Source organism: Schistocerca nitens, unplaced genomic scaffold (assembly GCF_023898315.1).
Source record: "Schistocerca nitens isolate TAMUIC-IGC-003100 unplaced genomic scaffold, iqSchNite1.1 HiC_scaffold_376, whole genome shotgun sequence".
In the NCBI taxonomy this organism is placed as follows: domain Eukaryota; kingdom Metazoa; phylum Arthropoda; class Insecta; order Orthoptera; family Acrididae; genus Schistocerca; species Schistocerca nitens.
The window spans coordinates 5,274,390-5,292,584 of NW_026045910.1; the positions used below are offsets into that span (position 1 = coordinate 5,274,390).

The 18,195-nt window shown below is 45.2% G+C and overlaps 1 protein-coding gene, 1 non-coding gene and 1 pseudogene across 2 annotated transcripts in view; 1 reads left to right on the top strand and 2 right to left on the bottom strand.

The window, feature by feature from the left end:
- The window catches only part of LOC126229635 (sodium/hydrogen exchanger 3-like), a 702,719-nt gene that overhangs the window by 506,890 nt on the left and 177,634 nt on the right, over nt 1–18,195 (bottom strand). The gene's annotated exons all lie outside the window — the stretch shown is intronic.
- On the bottom strand, nt 6,627–6,744 carry LOC126229642 (5S ribosomal RNA; annotated as a pseudogene).
- Trnat-ugu (transfer RNA threonine (anticodon UGU)) lies at nt 17,643–17,717 on the top strand. Its single transcript has one exon. It is a non-coding gene; the product is annotated as a tRNA-Thr (tRNA).

Genomic DNA, 18,195 nt, shown 5'->3' on the forward strand with positions numbered 1-18,195 from the left:
GCCTCGGAGCCGAATTTGAATAGCGCTATTTTGCCATGCAAGGTGTACTTTAACCACGGCGGCACGCGAACTGTTTACAGACTTAGCCGTTTTGGGAATGTTTCCAACCTTGGTCCGATAGCCAATGATCAAGCCCTTTTGACCGTCACATAAATCTCTGCGTTTCTGTGTAACGACAACGATTGCACAGCGTACCCCCGATACGATATATATAATGACTGAAACCTTTTCTCACCGCAGCCAGTGATATTTCCCATGTGATAATGTGTGCAAAAAAAGGAATCGTCTGAAAAGACGGCGTGTTGTCACTTATGTAGCCAATGTTGTCACTGGTGCACCATCGTTAGCCGCGTCAAGGGGAAGTCCCGTTAGTGGTCGCCGTGCTGACAGCCCGTGGTGCAGGCGTCGTTGCACTGTTCCTGTGGAATGGTTCAAATGGCTCTGAGCACTATGGGACTTAACATCTTAGGTCATCAGTCCCCTAGAACTTAGAACTACTTAAACCTAACTAACCTAAGGACATCACACACATTCATGCCCGAGGCAGGATTCGAATCTGCGACCGTAGCAGTCCCGCGGTTCCAGACTGCAGCGCCAGAACCGCACGGCCACCGCGGCCGGCTGTTCCTGTGGACACTGGTCTTGCTGAAATAAGCCCATTTCATTCTACAAATTGCGAGACGTGGCTCCACTACCCTGAAAGGCAAAGCAAACAATATCGCTGTGTCATGCGCTATCTCGTGGGGCCGTTGATACCCTACACGGCGTTGAGTATGGCCCTCCTAAATCCATAGATTTCGTATTCGAAAGACTGCCGTGGTATTCAGACCGTCCGAGTAGCAACATCGCTGAACGATAAACTACAGTCTCTATACAACACGTTCCTGCCGCTGACGAATTCCTATATGTACTGGCGCATGTTTCGCCTTCTTAAATGAGCCGTAACATGATCTTCACACGAACAAACAATATGTAAATGTGATTTCTGAACGAGAATCCAGGATTTTTTTCTGGACTCATTGCCGTTGAAAAAATGCGGAATTTATTGTGGGATATAGTGAATATTCTCGCTTCAGCCCCTAGACTTTCATGAAATACCGATGGGTAGTGGCCGTACATGTAGCCTACAAAATGGCGTCTGTAACGGAGGTGCATTGCAAGCAGAGAGCTGTCACTGAGTTTGTTTAGGAGGAAAACTGGAGTGTTTCAGATAGTCATAGATGCTTGCAGAATAGTTACGGAGACCTGGCGGTTAACAAAAGCACTGTGGGTCGCTGGGTTAGGCGTCTGTCATCATCGAAACAAGGTTGCGCGAACTTGTCCCGCCTCCGGCAGCCGGCCGACCGCACACAACTATCTTCGTTGATCCATTATGGATCGTGGGACGACGGCTGTTGGTAAATTATTGCACAAGAAGCACACAACTGTGTCTCCTGCGAATGTTGAGATGTACGGGCACTCTCATTCGAGGTAATCGACGGATCACAATCAAACACCACGCTGCACAGCTGGACGTCTCTGCTGGTAATGCTGAAACACTTGTCCACCAGTTGGGGTACTCAAAGGGTCTGCCCGCTGGGTTCCACGCTGCATAACAGAAGACCATAAAGAGGACGAAGGAACATCTGTGCGGAATTGCCGTCGAACATCGTCACAGGCTATGAAACATGGGCTCACAACTTCGACAGCAATCCATTGGGAAACGCCATATCAGTTCTCCACCGAAGAAAAGCTTCAAAGCTGCAGCCTCAGCAGGTAGAGTCATGGCGACCGTCTTCTGGGAATCTGATGGGTTTATTGTCTATGATGTCCTCTCTCATGGCGCAACGATCAACTCTGAAATGTATTTTGCTACCCTCAGGAAACTGAAGAAACGACTTCAGCGTATTCGTCGCCACAAATATGCAAACGAACTTCTCCTTATCAATAATTCGCAAGACCTTACATAAGTACGCGCAGCCGAGAGAAACTCACAAATATTCTGGATTTTTATGCTCATCCACCTACTTCCAGAATCTGCATCTTCCGACTCCCAATTGTTTGGCCCAGCGAAGGATGCACTCTGCGGGAAACAGTACGCGGGAGGGTTATTCGTGCAATAAGACGTTAGCTCCGGCAGCGACCAATAAGGTGGAAAAATAGGGTCATACAGGCCCTCCCAGTGAGGTGACGTAAGGCTATCGCATTGAACGGATATTATGGTGAAAACAGGATTTTTAGATAAAAGAGTGGGGAATAATATGGTGTACTGAAATCGTGCATAAAACCAACCTGCTTTCTGGAAAAAACGTATTTGAATTACACACTGAACGCCCCTCGTATAGAATGTGGGTGTTGTTACTGCTATGTACACTATTGGCCATTACAATTGCTACACCAAGAAGAAATGCAGATGATATACGGGTATTCATTGGACAAATATATTATACTATAACTGACATGTGATTACATGTTTACGCAATTTCGGTGCATAGATCCTGAGAAATCAGTACCCAGAACAACCACCTCTGGCCGTAATAACGGCCTTTATACGCCTCGGCATTGAGTCAAACAGAGCTTGGATGGCGTGTACAGGTACAGCTGCCCATGCAGCTTCAACAAGATACCACAGTTCATCAAGAGTAGTGATTGGCGTATTGTGACGAGCCAGTTGCTCGACCACCATTGACCAGACGTTTTCAATTGGTGAGACATCTGGAGAATGTGCTGGCCAGGACAGCAGTCGAACATTTTCTGTATCCAGAAAGGCCCGTACAGGACCTGTAACATGCGGTGGTGAATTATCCTGCTGAAATGTAGCGTTTCGCAGGGATCGAATGGAGGGTAGAGACACGGGTCGTAACACATCTGAAATGTAACGTCCACTGTTCAAAATGCCGTCAATGCGAACAAGAGGTGATCGAGACGTGAAACCAATGGTACCCCATACCATCACGCCAGGTGATACGCCAGTATGGCGATGACGAATACACGCTTCCTATGTGCGTTTACCGCGATGTCGCCAAACACGGATGCGACCATCATGATGCTGTAAAGGGAACCTGGATTCATCCGAAAAAATGACGTTTTGCCATTCGTGCACCTAGGTTCGTTGTTGAGTACACCATCGCAGGCGCTCCTGTCTGTGATGCAGCGTCAAGGGTAACCGCAGCAATGGTCTCCGAGCTGATAGTCCATGCTGCTGCAAACGTCGTCGAACTGTTCGTGCAGATGGTCGTTGTCTTGTAAACGTCCCCATCTATTGACTCAGGGATCGAGACGTAGCTGCACGATCCGTTGCAGCCATGCGGATAAGATGCCTGTCATCTCGACTGCTAGTGATACGAGGCCGCTGGGATCCAGCACGGCGTTCCGTATTACCCTCCTGAACCCACCGATTCCATATTCTGCTAATAGTCATTGGATCTCGACCAACGCGAGCAGCAATGTCGCGATACGATAAACCGCAATCGCGATAGGCTGCAATCCGACCTTTATCAAAGTCGGAAACGTAATGGTACGCATTTCTCCTCCTTACACGAGGCATCACAACAACGTTTCACCAGGCAACGCCGGTCAATTGCTGTTTGTGTATGAGAAATCGGTTGGAAACTTTCCTCCGGCGTCAACCTTGTGTGAATGCTCTGAAAAGCTAATAATTTGCATATCACAGCATCTTCTTCCTGTCGGTTAAATTTCGCGTCTGTAGCACGTCATCTTCGGTGTAGCAATTTTAATGGCCAGTAGAGTACTTCGTGCGTATGCGTTCAGAGGCCAAACCAAATGGATATCCAGGCGTGTAGTGCACTGCATTCCAGTTTCGTTTGTTGAATGCCGCCTTTGTCGTCTAGCAGTTTTAATGCCGAACAGTTTATGATTGCTGGCTGTGATAACGGAATGTAAAGTACACACTCGTTTACAGGGACATGAAGTCGAGTTATCTGCCTACGCGACACACATGACTAATGCAGGTTGCTGTCGGTAGCTTTTTTGAGACACCGGAGACGTCACGCAGTTGGTTTGTGAGCAGTTTTAACTCTGCTTCGCTGCGCTGCGACCTTAACCCAAGCGACATTTTGACGCAAGAGGCGCTGACCGCTCGCGCCGTTTCTGTCACTTGGTCTGCGCAGTTACCTAGCTCAGAACGACGCTTATCAGTCTTGCGGCGCGCGAGTTTTCCACCCATATCTTCCTAAAGGCTAATGCTAGGGCGACTGCAAGTAGTGGGGTTAGCTGTCTAAACCAGTGACACGTCGAGAAATCACAAATGGAACTTGGGAAACGTTAAACGTATTTCTTCCGAAAAAACTAAAAGAAGGCTATATAAGCAGAAAATAAAGAGATTCTATATGTAATAGATAAGAAAGAGACCGGTATTCGGAAGTTCTGGGGTTCAAATCTCGACAGGCATGCCAGATGAGATATTCCATGATTTCACTAAATTGTTCTAGTCGAATGGGCGTATTTTTTTTTTAAGATTCCCTCCAGTTTCCCTTCACATTCTGTTACCACTGAAGTGGAGTAACTAATGAAATGTACAACAGAATATGTGTTAAGAATCAACCTAATGTAGGTGCGATGGGTGCCTGACAGACAGTAAAAAATAAATAAATAAATAAAAATAAAATTTAAAAAATCTTCTCAAAATGATTAGCAGAATAAATCATATTGTAGAGAGCTATGACACAGCCATAGTTGCTTACTTTAGATGTTTCTCCATCTACATCTACATCATTACTCTGCAATTGACACATACGTGTTTGCTAGCGGGTGAGCAGGACATTTGTGAAATATGAAAACATAAATCTTTCCGTAGAACTCTGATTTCTCTTATTTTGTCACGACGGTCACGGAGTAGTAAAAAGGCAGTATGACAGAGAGATTGGGCAATGCGAAGGAGAGATTAGGTCTTGAATAGAGATAAAGAATTCGTAATAATGGTTATTGTCCTTTGATACAAAATACCAAAAGGCAGAAATCTCCTACATGTCAACCAAAAAGTCAATTGATTGGATATCAGATATAGATTTCAAGATTAACGCTGATAATAATTAAAAAGTCTATATGAAATTTGTCACTTATTTTTCAAATAGCCTAAAGTGTGCAGTCTTCCATTCCTCGAACACAGTCGAGTATAGCATTTTATGTGTGAATGTAGACTTTCCCGGCGTATACTACTGATGAACAACTCTTGAATTTACAGCAGAGTGGGAGGGTTGAGATATTGTAAAGTTTCGCTACAAAATGATGAGTATGATGCTGGTCGAGACATTGTGGTATCTCAACATTTCTACCCAACTGGAAACCCTAAAGCTTTTCATCTACTGTGTTTTAGACTTAAGTCACCATGCGAACCTTCGATTTATTCAGTTTGATTTTAAGAGTGTAAACAAATTTTTATTGCTTTTAAAGATATTTGCATGTTCCCTTCATCATGAGATGATCAGCTCAAATACGTGCTCATTACATTCATTCAACCCATAAGTAGCTCCAGTGGGTTGAATAAGATATCTTCTTCTCGCTCGTGAATCGTTGTCTTATGCAATGACGTCTTTCTCCAGCCGAGTGCTGAAGCCAAAACGCGGATGCGCCCGAAGGCCTTAAGCAAAATTCAGCCTCCTGGCAACTCCATACCATGAGCGCAATCATTTTCCCGTGTCAATAATGTCGATGCTTATCGTGGTACTATGGAATTCGTGTGTTTCATTTCGGCCTGAAGTGGGAGAATAGCAATAACGCATTAAAGTGACCCCATTACCTTCCTACGAGAGGAGTTTCGCTGAGGAACTGAACCGAAATTTAATAATCAAAAGTGTTAGATAAAAGCTTCGTTGACGTTCTCATCTCTTCTCTTATCATGTTCTGTCTTCAAATCAGTTCCGGTAACCATAACTTTCATAAGTTAAATTTATGCGGACGAGTTTGTCCTACGAACCATTATGACGTAGTCAATTGCAAGTCAGTGCCGCGCTGGTGAACCAGATGAAAGATTACTGTAAGTAAAGGAAGAGAGGGGTCTATTATCATTTCTCGTCGTAGGTAAATTTCTTGCTACTGGTGGTATTCTGTTGAAGATAAAAGACAAGTCAACTGTCCATTTGAAACATAAATGCTAACAAAAATTCAGTTTTGGACAGAGGGAAATCGGTCTGTAGCGATAAGTTTGTGGTTTTGAGGAAATAGGGATAAAATACTTGGAAGGGGATAAAAATGGGTTGGCTACATTTACAGTGAATTTCGTGCAATATGTAAATATATTGCGTCGATTTCTGAGTTCGAAATTTATAAGGTCGTAGTTCGGCTTACAGTAAACGTCTTTTCAGTGAAATGCACGCTTGAAGAACATATCTGGCGCTATCTGCGAGCAAAATGAAAATTTGAGAAGAGACCCCTGGGGTATGTTTGGGAAGAAACGTTTCGTCTTTCCAATTTGTTATTCCGGCAAGCACTCCGTCTTCAGGCCACAAGTGGCCCATCGGGACCATCCGACCGCCGTGTCATCGTCAGCTGAGGATGCGGATAGGAGGGGCGTGTGGTCAGCACACCGCTCTCCCGGTAGTTACGATGATTTTCTTTGACCGGAGCCGCTACTATTCGCTCGAGTAGCTCCTCAATTGGCATCACGAGGCTGAGTGCACCCCAAAAAATGGCAACAGAACATGGCGGCCCGGATGGTCACCCATCCAAGTGCCGGCCACGCCCGACAGCTCTTAACTTCGGCGATCTGACGGGAACCAGTGTTTCCACTGCGGCAAGGCCGTTGCCAAGTTTAAGATACTGAATTATCCTAAAATGACGTTAAAACAGATTATTTTTTTAAAAAAACTCAACTCCTCTCGAACAGGCCATGAAGGCCCAACGGTACCGCCCGCCGCCGTGTCATCCTCAGACAACAGGCGTCACTGGATGTGAATATGGAGGGCCATGTGGTCAGCACACCGCTCTCCCGGCCGTATGACAGTTTCCGAGACCGGAAAACAGATAATTTTAGGCTAGTTAAAAGTTGTGGTGAAATGTCTGTACCGCTAGGCAAAGCACGAAACAAGCCGTATTTCACTTGCATAAGCTTTACTACGCGAATAAGTCACAACAACTCTTACTGGACTTTGGCTGGAAATAGTTTGACGACCCTCTGTACAGCTCTGACCTCGCCCATAGCGACTTCCATCTCTTTTTGCACATGAAAACGTTTCTTGGTGCTCAAATGCAACGATGACGACCTCAAGGGACATGATACTACATGGTTCACAGACTACAAAATGGTGTGAGCTATGTAGAAATATAGTGTAAGGTTTTTGTAGTTTATTTGGTAAATACTTTTTCTCTATCTGTTCTAGTTTTCTTTTTATTGCCAAATGAAACTTACTTTCTGGGTGCACCTCGTAAATGGTGTCAACAGCTCAGCCGAATACCCAAGAGCACTCATTAATGTTGTTTAGGTTTAAATATTGTTTCAGTGACGCAGAAACAAGGAAAGATCTCAGTACTTAGTACGAAGATTTTGAAATCCAGCTATACACGTACTGACCCAGATTACCAAACGACGACATTCTCTCGGAGTCATGGTTAGCTATTATGGAGGGTAGCGCATAAGTTGATACTCGTAGACTCGCTCAGGAATCAAAGTGGCGACCTGAACGAGAGTTTGGTGCAATGGCAATGCACCATTTCCACTGATACAGGAGTGGAACGAAGAGTGGTAGACAGGAGACTCCTAGTGACGCATGGGGCAGAGATGCACACGACGTCACAACACCGGCGCGTCGGTCTGTGACGTGAACGCCTCTTCCTGGAGTCGTGCCAGCGGCTATCGCTGGAGAAGGCACGCAGGCTACGCCGAAGGACACCCAGCCGAGCAACTATTTGCGGATTACGAGAACTTTACACTGCCGGGAGTGTGGGAGCCATGGGGCTGGCTGCGGTACGGTTGTGGCAGCGCGCAGGACGCTGGCGGCTCGGCATGGAGTCTGTCTCACCTGACCAACTACCACGCATACAAAATATTACAGTGTACCCAAGGGCAGTGTAAGTATACGAACTGTAAGCTTTATTCTTAGTGCAGTTTACATCAGCACACGATGAATTTATCGATATATTCATACAATGGAGTTTGGGTGTAGGTAGTTCAAATGGCTCTGAGCACTATGGGACTTAACTGCTGAGGTCATCAGTCCCCCAGAACTTAGAACTACTTAAACCTAACTAACCTAAGGACATCACACACATCCATATGTAGGTAGTCTTAAATGCTGTTGGAAGCGTAATTTTTTAATTATTAATCATTAAGAGTCACATGATCTTTCTGACATTTTAGGTATTTTAAATATCTGACCATTAATTTCGTTATACTGGTTTTCAGAACAGCCGAAAAGAAAGAGATTAATTTAAGCCCAAAACCAAAGAACTAGTAATTGATTTTAGATGTAGTGGAAGTTGTCCAAAACGACGATGTTTCTCCACTTGACTGTTATTTTATTTCCTTCTGGATAAATGATTTCAAAAACTTTTTCCATTTCCTAACGGGGTTGGTACAACAACCAGTAGGCATCGTATGAAGAAACAAGCAAACTTCGTTACACTGTTAATTTTTAAAAATTATTTCCCAATGATCCTCTTCACCTTTATTTACGCACAAAATGGTTCAAATGGCTCTGAGCACTATGGGACTTAACATCTGAGGTCATCAGTCCCCTAGAACTTAGAACTACTTAAACCTAACTAACCTAAGGACATCACACACATCCATGCCCGAGGCAGGATTCGAACCTGCGATCGTAGCGGTCGCGCGGTTTCAGACTATAGCGCCTAGAACCGCTAGGTCACAATGGCTGGCTATTAAGGCACATTCGGATTGGCTGGTATTTGGTAACGATGGGTACATGGGATACCGCGCTTGAAATATCCCAGCAGATAATTGCACTTCGTCAAAACTTTAAGAACACTGTGCAGTGTCCTTGAAGTTACTGAAGGTCATTCCGTTTGCTCCATCAGCGTTTCTGAATTACGTCTCTAGTCTCGTTAGATCATGCAAATTCTACCAAAGGAGAGATGTCATATTCCGTCAAATCGGATATAGAGTATAAAACTCTCCATGATACCTTTTGTTGTATATGCTGTGCAACTAAAATTTTTTAAGTCGTTTTTTCTTGTTCTTTTCATTTTATTAAGCAAAATTAAATACATCAATGACATTCATGCTATAAAGAATGTTTTCCGTGAAGGGGCTCGTAACATTGCACAGTGTCTTACCATTACAATATTTCGCTCGGTGACATTGGAGAAATAAATTATGGTGAATAAATGAGTGACATGGATTCTATTTAATTTTGTTTGATGAAAATGAAAAGAATATGAAAAGACGACTTGAAAAATTTTGGGCGCACAACACATACAACAAAAGATATAATGATGGAGAATTTTATGCTCTACATACGGATTTGATGGAATACAACATAAATGTTTTACGTTATTATCAAATGACTCACGAGAAATTTATGTCTCTCCTTGGCTACCATTTGCGTGATCTAACGAGACTAGCGATGTAATTCAGAAAGGCTGATGGAGCAAAGGAATGACTTTCAGCTACTGCAAGGACACCGCACATGTTTTTAAAGTTCTGACAAGGGGCATTTACCGGCTGGGATATTTTATGCGCGGTATCCCTTGTACCATTGCTACTAAACATCAATCAATCCACAATTCGAAGATGCCTAAATACAAGCGAAACGCGATATTGCGAAATAACAAGAACAATTTAACACTGCAACCAAGACTGCTCACATTACTTCATAAATTATTTCAATTTTAGTTTTGCAGTCGTATTCGAGTGATGCATTACTGAACTTTGGAAATCCTTTACATCTGATGTTGTAGTCCATGTCGAAACTATATCGCGACATGTGCCACTTGTCTATGGTGGCACAGCTGAAGTTGCAATAGTTTATCCTCAAGGAAAAAGTGGAAGTCGAATAACAAACGATTATCATTTACACAATTTCTAACACATGTCATAAAACAACCAGTAGTTCTTCAGTTATGTGTGCGAGTACAATTGACTCGGTAGTTTTGGCTGTTCTAAAAGCCAAAAAACGAAATTTACGTCAAATAATGTCATCTTGGAAACTCCGGTTTTCTGCTTTAATCCGCATCGTACTTGCACAATATGTGGTGTCACCGCCAGACACCACACTTGCTAAGTGGTAGCTTTAAATCGGCCGCGGTCCATTAGTACATGTCGGACCCGCGTGTCGCCACTGTCAGTGATCGCAGACCGAGCGCCACCACACGGCAGGTCTCGAGAGACGGACTAGCACTCGCCCCAGTTGTACGGACGACTTAGCTAGCGATGCACACTGACGAAGCCTCGCTCATTTGCAGAGCAGATAGTTAGAATAGCCTTCAGCTAAGTCAATGGCTACGACCGAGCAAGGCGCCATTAGTATTACATTGCATGTACCTACAGAGTCTCCCTTGTATCGTCAAGAGCGATGTACAACAATGATGGATTAAAGTTAAGTATTCCAGCAGCTACGTACTTTTCTTTATAGCATTCATTACGTATCCTGTTTCAGACCTCACGCCAGCCTGCGTGAGTTAACGCGTGCATTCGGCCTCCTCAACCAAGTAGTGTGCGTAGTGTTGGCTAACTGCTAACACTATACAATATTTCGATGAAGATTGTGAGTTACGCAATCGAAATATCGTGCAAGTACGACTCAAATTAATCCACGATGAAAATAAGTGAATCACTTTAAAATGACTACAAACAGAATTTTCAATAACGTACCGTATTCAGAGGGGAGGAAATAACGGTCAAATACCGAAAGTTATTATCATGTAGACTATTCTGTATGATTTTGGCGCTTAATAATAATAATAATAAATATACTGGAAGTTCTGGAAAATCCAACGGCTCTACGCAAAAGAAGTAATGTAAGATGATTTCGGACGTATATGTAAATACCCTCAAAGGAAAAACCTGTAACATTATTAATAACAACTTGTAACCCAGTTCAAACAACCAGACAGCAGCTTTCCTTTGATTATGATTCTTTTCCTTGTTTTATCTATTGTGATCCAACAGATAAATACACTTAAAAAAAAATTTTTTTTTCAGTTATTGTCTGTCATAACTACACTGAGGTGACAAAAGCCATGGCATAGCGATATCCGCATGTACAGATAGCGGTAGTATCGCAAAGAATAAAAGGGCGGTGCATTGGCGGAGCTGTCATTTTTACTCAGGTGTTTCACGTGAAACGATTACCGACGTGATTACAGTCGCACTACGGGAATTAACAGACTCTGACGCCGGAATTGGAGCTAGACGCACGGGAAATTACACTTGGGAAATCGTTGCGGAATTCAATATTCCGAGATACACAGCGTCAAGGGTGTGCCGGGAATAGCGAATTTCAGGTATTACCTCTCACCACGGACAGCGCACTGGGCGACGGCCATTACTCAACGACCGAGAGCAGCGGCGTTCGCATTGAGTTGTCAGTGCCAAAAGACAAGCAACACTACGTGAAATGACCGCATAAATCGATATGGAACGTGCGACGTACGTATCCGTTACGAAAGTGCAGCGAAATATGACGTTAATGTATTACGGCGACCGACGACCGACGCGAGTGTTTTGGCTAACAGCACATCGGCAGCAGCTCTTCCCTGGCCTCGTAAGCATATCGGTTGGATCCTAGACGACTCGAAAGTGGTGGCTTGGTCAGATCAGTCCCGTCTTCGGTTGGCTAGTACTGATGATAGGGTTCGAGGGTGGCACAGGCCCCAAGAAGTCATGGACCCAAGTTATCAACAAGGCACTATGCAAGCTGATGGTGGCTCCATAATGGTGTAGGCTGTCTCTCTATGAAATGGACTGATTCCTCTGGTCCAACTGGACCGATCATTGACTGGAAATTGTTATTTTTGGCTACGTGGAGGTCATTTGCAGCCATGCTTGGACTTCATGTTCCCAAACAACGATGGAATTTTTATGAACGACGGTTCGCCATGTCACCGAGCCGCCATTGTTCGCGAGAAGTCTGAATAACATTCTGGACAGTTCGAGCGAGTGATCTGGCCTCCCTGATCGCTCAACATGAATCCCGTGGAACGTCTATGGGACATAAACGAGAAGTCAGTCCGTGCAAAAAATCGTGCACCAGCAACACTTTCGCAGTTAGGGTGACTATAGAGGCAGTGTGGTTCAGTATTTCTCCAGAGGACATCCAAAGACTTGCTGAGTCCATGCCACGTCGAGATGCAGCACTACGCCGGCTAAAACGAGATCCGACAAGATATTAGGAACTATTCTATGTCTTTCGTCACTCCAGTGTATACTATAGAGGCAGCATGGCTCAGTATTTCTGCAGGGGACATCCAACGACTTGTTGAGTCCGTGCCACTTCGAGTTGCTTCCAGGTAAAAGAAGATCCGACACGATGTAAGTAGCTGTTCCACGACTTTTATCACCTCGGTGTGTACGGAGTTTCATCCATTCGAAATCTTTCATGTCACTGAAACTGCTTCCTCAGTTAAGTAGACTTACACTTTGCCTGGTCGAAGCGGAACCATGTTTTTATAAAAGTGGCATTTACTTGATATAGGTATAATACTGATTCGTAGAATTCAGTTCATACAAACATCAACAGATAATAAATAAATTTATTTACTATAAGTAACGCAAATATGTAACTATCACCACACGATTGCCGCTGCGCTTATTGGTCTACCTGCATGTTGTGATCTGTTCCGGGTTAACAACAACCGCTGGCACTAAGATGTAAATCGCAAGAGCAGAGAAACCTATGAGACGTCGTCAGCCAATAGTTGGCTGACTAGGACCGCACCACGAAAGGAGCGACCTCTATACGAAGAGAATATAAGCGCCGCTCCTGCCAGCCTCGGCCTACACAATAAAGTGAAACTATTTCTCACACCTTACCACTCCAGAAGAAAAATCGCCAAAGGCGATCACTCTTTGGACACAACATGAAAAAAAGCGCCTCGGCGGGACAGTAGATGACGGACACTAGTATCCCGGGCAATAGAAGAAGCGCACTAGAAGAGAGGTCTAGAAGAGCCGTGATTTGTGACCCATATCCGTTAGTTGCATGGACATTGTATATAGCGAAAGACATTGATCATTTGCATGTCGCCAATTAATTACGACACGACATTGTAAATCAAAGTTAAGTATTGTCAACCTACTTTATTGTAATAAAAACCAATAATGTGACTTGCTTGAATTGATGTATGTTGTTGTTGTTGTTGTTGTGGTCTTCAGTCCTGAGACTGGTTTGATGCAGCTCTCCATGCTACTCTATCCTGTGCAAGCTTCTTCATCTCCCAGTACCTACTGCAACCTACATCCTTCTGAATCTGCTTAGTGTATTCATTTCTTGGTCTCCCTCTACGATTTTTACCCTCCATGCTGCCCTCCAGTACTAAATTGGTGACCCCTTGATGCCTCAGAATATGCCCTACCAACCGATCCCTTCTTCTAGTCAAGTTGTGCCACAAATTTCTCTTCTCTCCAATTCTATTCAATACATCCTCATTAGTTATGTGATCTACGCATCTAATCTTCAGCATTCTTCTGTAGCACCACATTTCAAAAGCTTCTATTCTCTTCTTGTCTAAACCATTTATCGTCCATGTTTCACTTCCATACATGGCTACACTCCATACAAATACTTTCAGAAACGACTTCCTGACACTTAAACCTATACTCGATGTTAACAAATTTCTCTTCTTCAGAAACGTTTTCCTTGCCATTGACAGTCTACATTTTATATCATCTCTACTTCGACCATCATCAGTTATTTTGCTCCTCAAATAGCAAAACTCCTTTACTACTTTTAGTGTCTCATTTCCTAATCTAATTCCCGCAGCATCACCCGATTTAATTCGACTACATTCCATTATCCTCGCTTTGCTTTTGTTGATGTTCATCTTATACCCTCCTTTCAAGGCACTGCCCATTCTGTTCAACTGCTCTTCAAAGTCCTTTGCTGTCTCTGACAGAATTACAATGTCATCGGCGAACCTCAAAGTTTTTATTTCTTCTCCATGGTAATACCTACTCCGAACCTTTCTTTTGTTTCCTTACTGCTTGCTCAATATACAGATTGAATAGCATCGGGGAGAGGCTACAACCCTGTCTCACTCCCTTCCCAACCACTGCTTCCCTTTCATGTCCCTCGACTCTTATAACTGCCATCTGCTTTCTGTACAAATTGTAAATAGTCTTTCGCTCCCTGTATTTTACCCCTGCCACCTTTAGAATTTGAAAGAGAGTATTCCAGTCAACATTGTCAAAAGCTTTCTCTAAGTCTACAAATGCTAGAAACGTAGGTTTGCCTTTCCTTAATCTTTCTTCTAAGATAAGTCGTAAGGTCATATTGTTGTATAGCTATCCAAAAGACAGCATCCTTTCGGCACTCTATAAGAGACAAGTGGGCAGGACACCACACGACCCTCCGCTCATGCTGTCGTTTAGGCAGTGCAGCAACCATAAATTCTTCTGCTTGAGGTTTACAGTCGCATTCGATCTGACAAAACGCTGGTTGAGTGACACAGCGTGGGAGGCTTTATCGTCCCTACTGTGGGGGAGGCAGCTGGCGCTGATACGTTATATTCGCACCAGCTGGCTTCTGGTACACTGAACAAACAGCCGACAACGGGAATACGAACGACACGGAATATCACAGACTCGCGTATTCTTACTGCCTGTATAGTTACATGCGGTCCGGAAACCTCTGTTAACTGAAGATTTCTGTTGAACTCTAATCGCCATTCTATAAACAGGCAGTCACTTCACTTTTTACTTTGCGCCCAAAGTACGAGAGCATGCTACCAACTAGTGTCTCCGAATTTTTTGTGTGAAAACCCTTAAATCATTTTGAATAAAACAAACGTTATTAATATTCTAAATCTTTATTCTTCATGTCTACTTATTTTTTAACACAGTTACCCTGGCGGCGAACACATCTATCTCATCGAGACGCTAGTTTTTGATACCGTCACAGAATTTTTGACCTGACGGAGGCACAACGTCACCTCTGCTTGCATTGCTTCGTCACTACCAAAGTGAAGTCCTTGAAAGTGTTCATTAAGTTCTGGAAAGAAATGAGGCCAAGTCGAGACTGTATGGATGACGATCGATGAAGGTGAAGCCAATGCGTCGGACTGCAACAATGTCGCAACGCTCGTGCGTGGTCTGGCATTGTCATTCTGAAGGAGAGGATGCTCTGTGTGTGGACAGACTTTTCGAGTTCATGTTTCCAGTTTTCTCACTCACCGACACAGGTGCGGTACATAGCACCATGTTACACTCTACAATCCGGAGCTCTCCAGCGGGAGAGGGCTGTAACTTGCGTCAGTGGAACGAGAAGGCCGACCGAGTAATATTCGTGACATGTAATACCTCAACCAATATTGAGAACAGAATAATAAATTCGGAGGCACTACTTTTCAGCACGCCCTCGAGTTTGTCAGTATATCGTTACTGACGACTATTCTACAGATGTTGAGGTGCTCCCACCTGCTACGCGTTGTAGGAGATACTAGTCCGAGTAATTTAGCACCGCAATAAACACGGCATAGGACATTACCCTGGACTAAAGCTACTGCGAACTGTTCCATGTTTGCGGTGTGAATCCGCTACACTGTGGACACAACACACGAGACATAACTCCTCCGCACAAAAAAAAGAGGTCATAAGTCCCCTAGAACGTAACTAACCTCACGGGGAGCGTGCAAGGGATAAGTCCCTGCAGACGCACTATCCTCTGTGCCCACGGTGGCTCAGATGGATAGAACGTCTGCCATGTAAGCAGGAGATCCCGGGTTCGAGTCCCGGTCGGGGCACACATTTTATAACATGTCGCCAATGAAGTACATTAGCGCCTGTTTGCAGCTAGGGTGTCCATTTAATTATCATTTCATTTCTAGCAGAGCTGCATGATCGTCCACGGTAACTGTTCTTTCGGGAACAGATACTACCGTCATATATAGTTAAAATATGGTTTACCGGCCATTGACCTTCTTGTGCGAACGCACACGCTATGCCCGAGCTCGTATGGGACTTGGTAGATAAATCTGCCACGAGTAATGAGTATGATGGGCAAACATCTACACTCCTGGAAATGGAAAAAAGAACACACTGACACCGGTGTGTCAGACCCACCATACTTGCTCCGGACACTGCGAGAGGGCTGTACAAGCAATGATCACACGCACGGCACAGCGGACACACCAGGAATCGCGGTGTTGGCCGTCGAATGGCGCTAGCTGCGCAGCATTTGTGCACCGCCGCCGTCAGTGTCAGCCAGTTTGCCGTGGCATACGGAGCTCCATCGCAGTCTTTAACACTGGTAGCATGCCGCGACAGCGTGGACGTGAACCGTATGTGCAGTTGACGGACTTTTAGCGAGGGCGTATAGTGGGCATGCGGGAGGCCGGGTGGACGTATCGCCGAATTGCTAAACACGTGGGGCGTGAGGTCTCCACAGTACATCGATGTTGTCGCCAGTGGTCGGCGGAAGGTGCACGTGCCCGTCGACCTGGAACCGGACCGCAGCGACGCACGGATGCACGCCAAGACCGTAGGATCCTACGCAGTGCCGTAGGGGACCGCACCGCCACTTCCCAGCAAATTAGGGACACTGCTGCTGCTGGGGTATCGGCGAGGACCATTCGCAACCGTCTCCATGAAGCTGGGCTACGGTCCCGCACACCGTTAGGCCGTCTTCCGCTCACGCCCCAACATCGTGCAGCCCGCCTCCAGTGGTGTCGCGACAGGCGTGAATGGAGGGACGAATGGAGACGTGTCGTCTTCAGCGATGAGAGTCGCTTCTGCCTTGGTGCCAATGATGGTCGTATGCGTGTTTGGCGCCGTGCAGGTGAGCGCCACAATCAGGACTGCATACGACCGAGGCACACAGGGCCAACACCCGGCATCATGGTGTGGGGAGCGATCTCCTACACTGGCCGTACACCACTGGTGATCATCGAGGGGACACTGAATAGTGCACGGTACATCCAAACCGTCATCGAACCCATCGTTCTACCATTCCTAGACCGGCAAGGGAACTTGCTGTTCCAACAGGACAATGCACGTCCGCATGTATCCCGTGCCACCCAACGTGCTCTAGAAGGTGTAAGTCAACTACCCTGGCCAGCAAGATCTCCGGATCTGTCCCCCATTGAGCATGTTTAGGACTGGATGAAGCGTCGTCTCACGCGGTCTGCACGTCCAGCACGAACGCTGGTCCAACTGAGGCGCCAGGTGGAAATGGCATGGCAAGCCGTTCCACAGGACTACATCCAGCATCTCTACGATCGTCTCCATGGGAGAATAGCAGCCTGCATTGCTGCGAAAGGTGGATATACACTGTACTAGTGCCGACATTGTGCATGCTCTGCTGCCTGTGTCTATGTGCCTGTGGTTCTGTCAGTGTGATCATGTGATGTATCTGACCCCAGGAATGTGTCAATAAAGTTTCCGCTTCCTGGGACAATGAATTCACGGTGTTCTTATTTCAATTTCCAGGAGTGTATTAGGCGTACTACGAATGTAGTGGTGTGGACATGTTGGGAATGTGGATCTCACGGGGAGTGTGCAAGGGATAAGTCCCTGCAGACGCACTATCCTCTGTGCCCTCGGTGGCTCAGATGGATAGAGCGTCTGCCATGTAAGCAGGAGATCCCGGGTTCGAGTCCCGGTCGGGGCACACATTTTCAACACGTCCCCAATGAAGTACATTAGCGCCTGTTTGCAGCTAGGGTGTCCATTTAATTATCATTTCATTTCTAGCAGAGCTGCATGGTCGTCCACGGTAACTGTTCTTTCGGGAACAGATACTACCGTCATATATAGTTAACCTAAGGACATCACACACATCCATGCCCGAGGCAGGATTCGAACCTGCGACCGTAGCAGTCGCGCGGTTCTGGACTGAGGCACCTAGAACAGCTCGGCCACCATGGACGGCCCGCACAAATACAAAAGAAATGCACATACACTGTGAAATGGAAATTATAGCTCCGCGCATGGATACGTAGAACACGAATCTCACACCAGCTTTAAAATGCAATTTGTTGTAGTCCTAATGTTCAGATTACTAAACCACATCTCAGTATGTTTACAATGTATATTAGTCTTCGATTGTCACCCCGGGGCAATCAAAGTCGAACTAGAAAGAAGGTTGG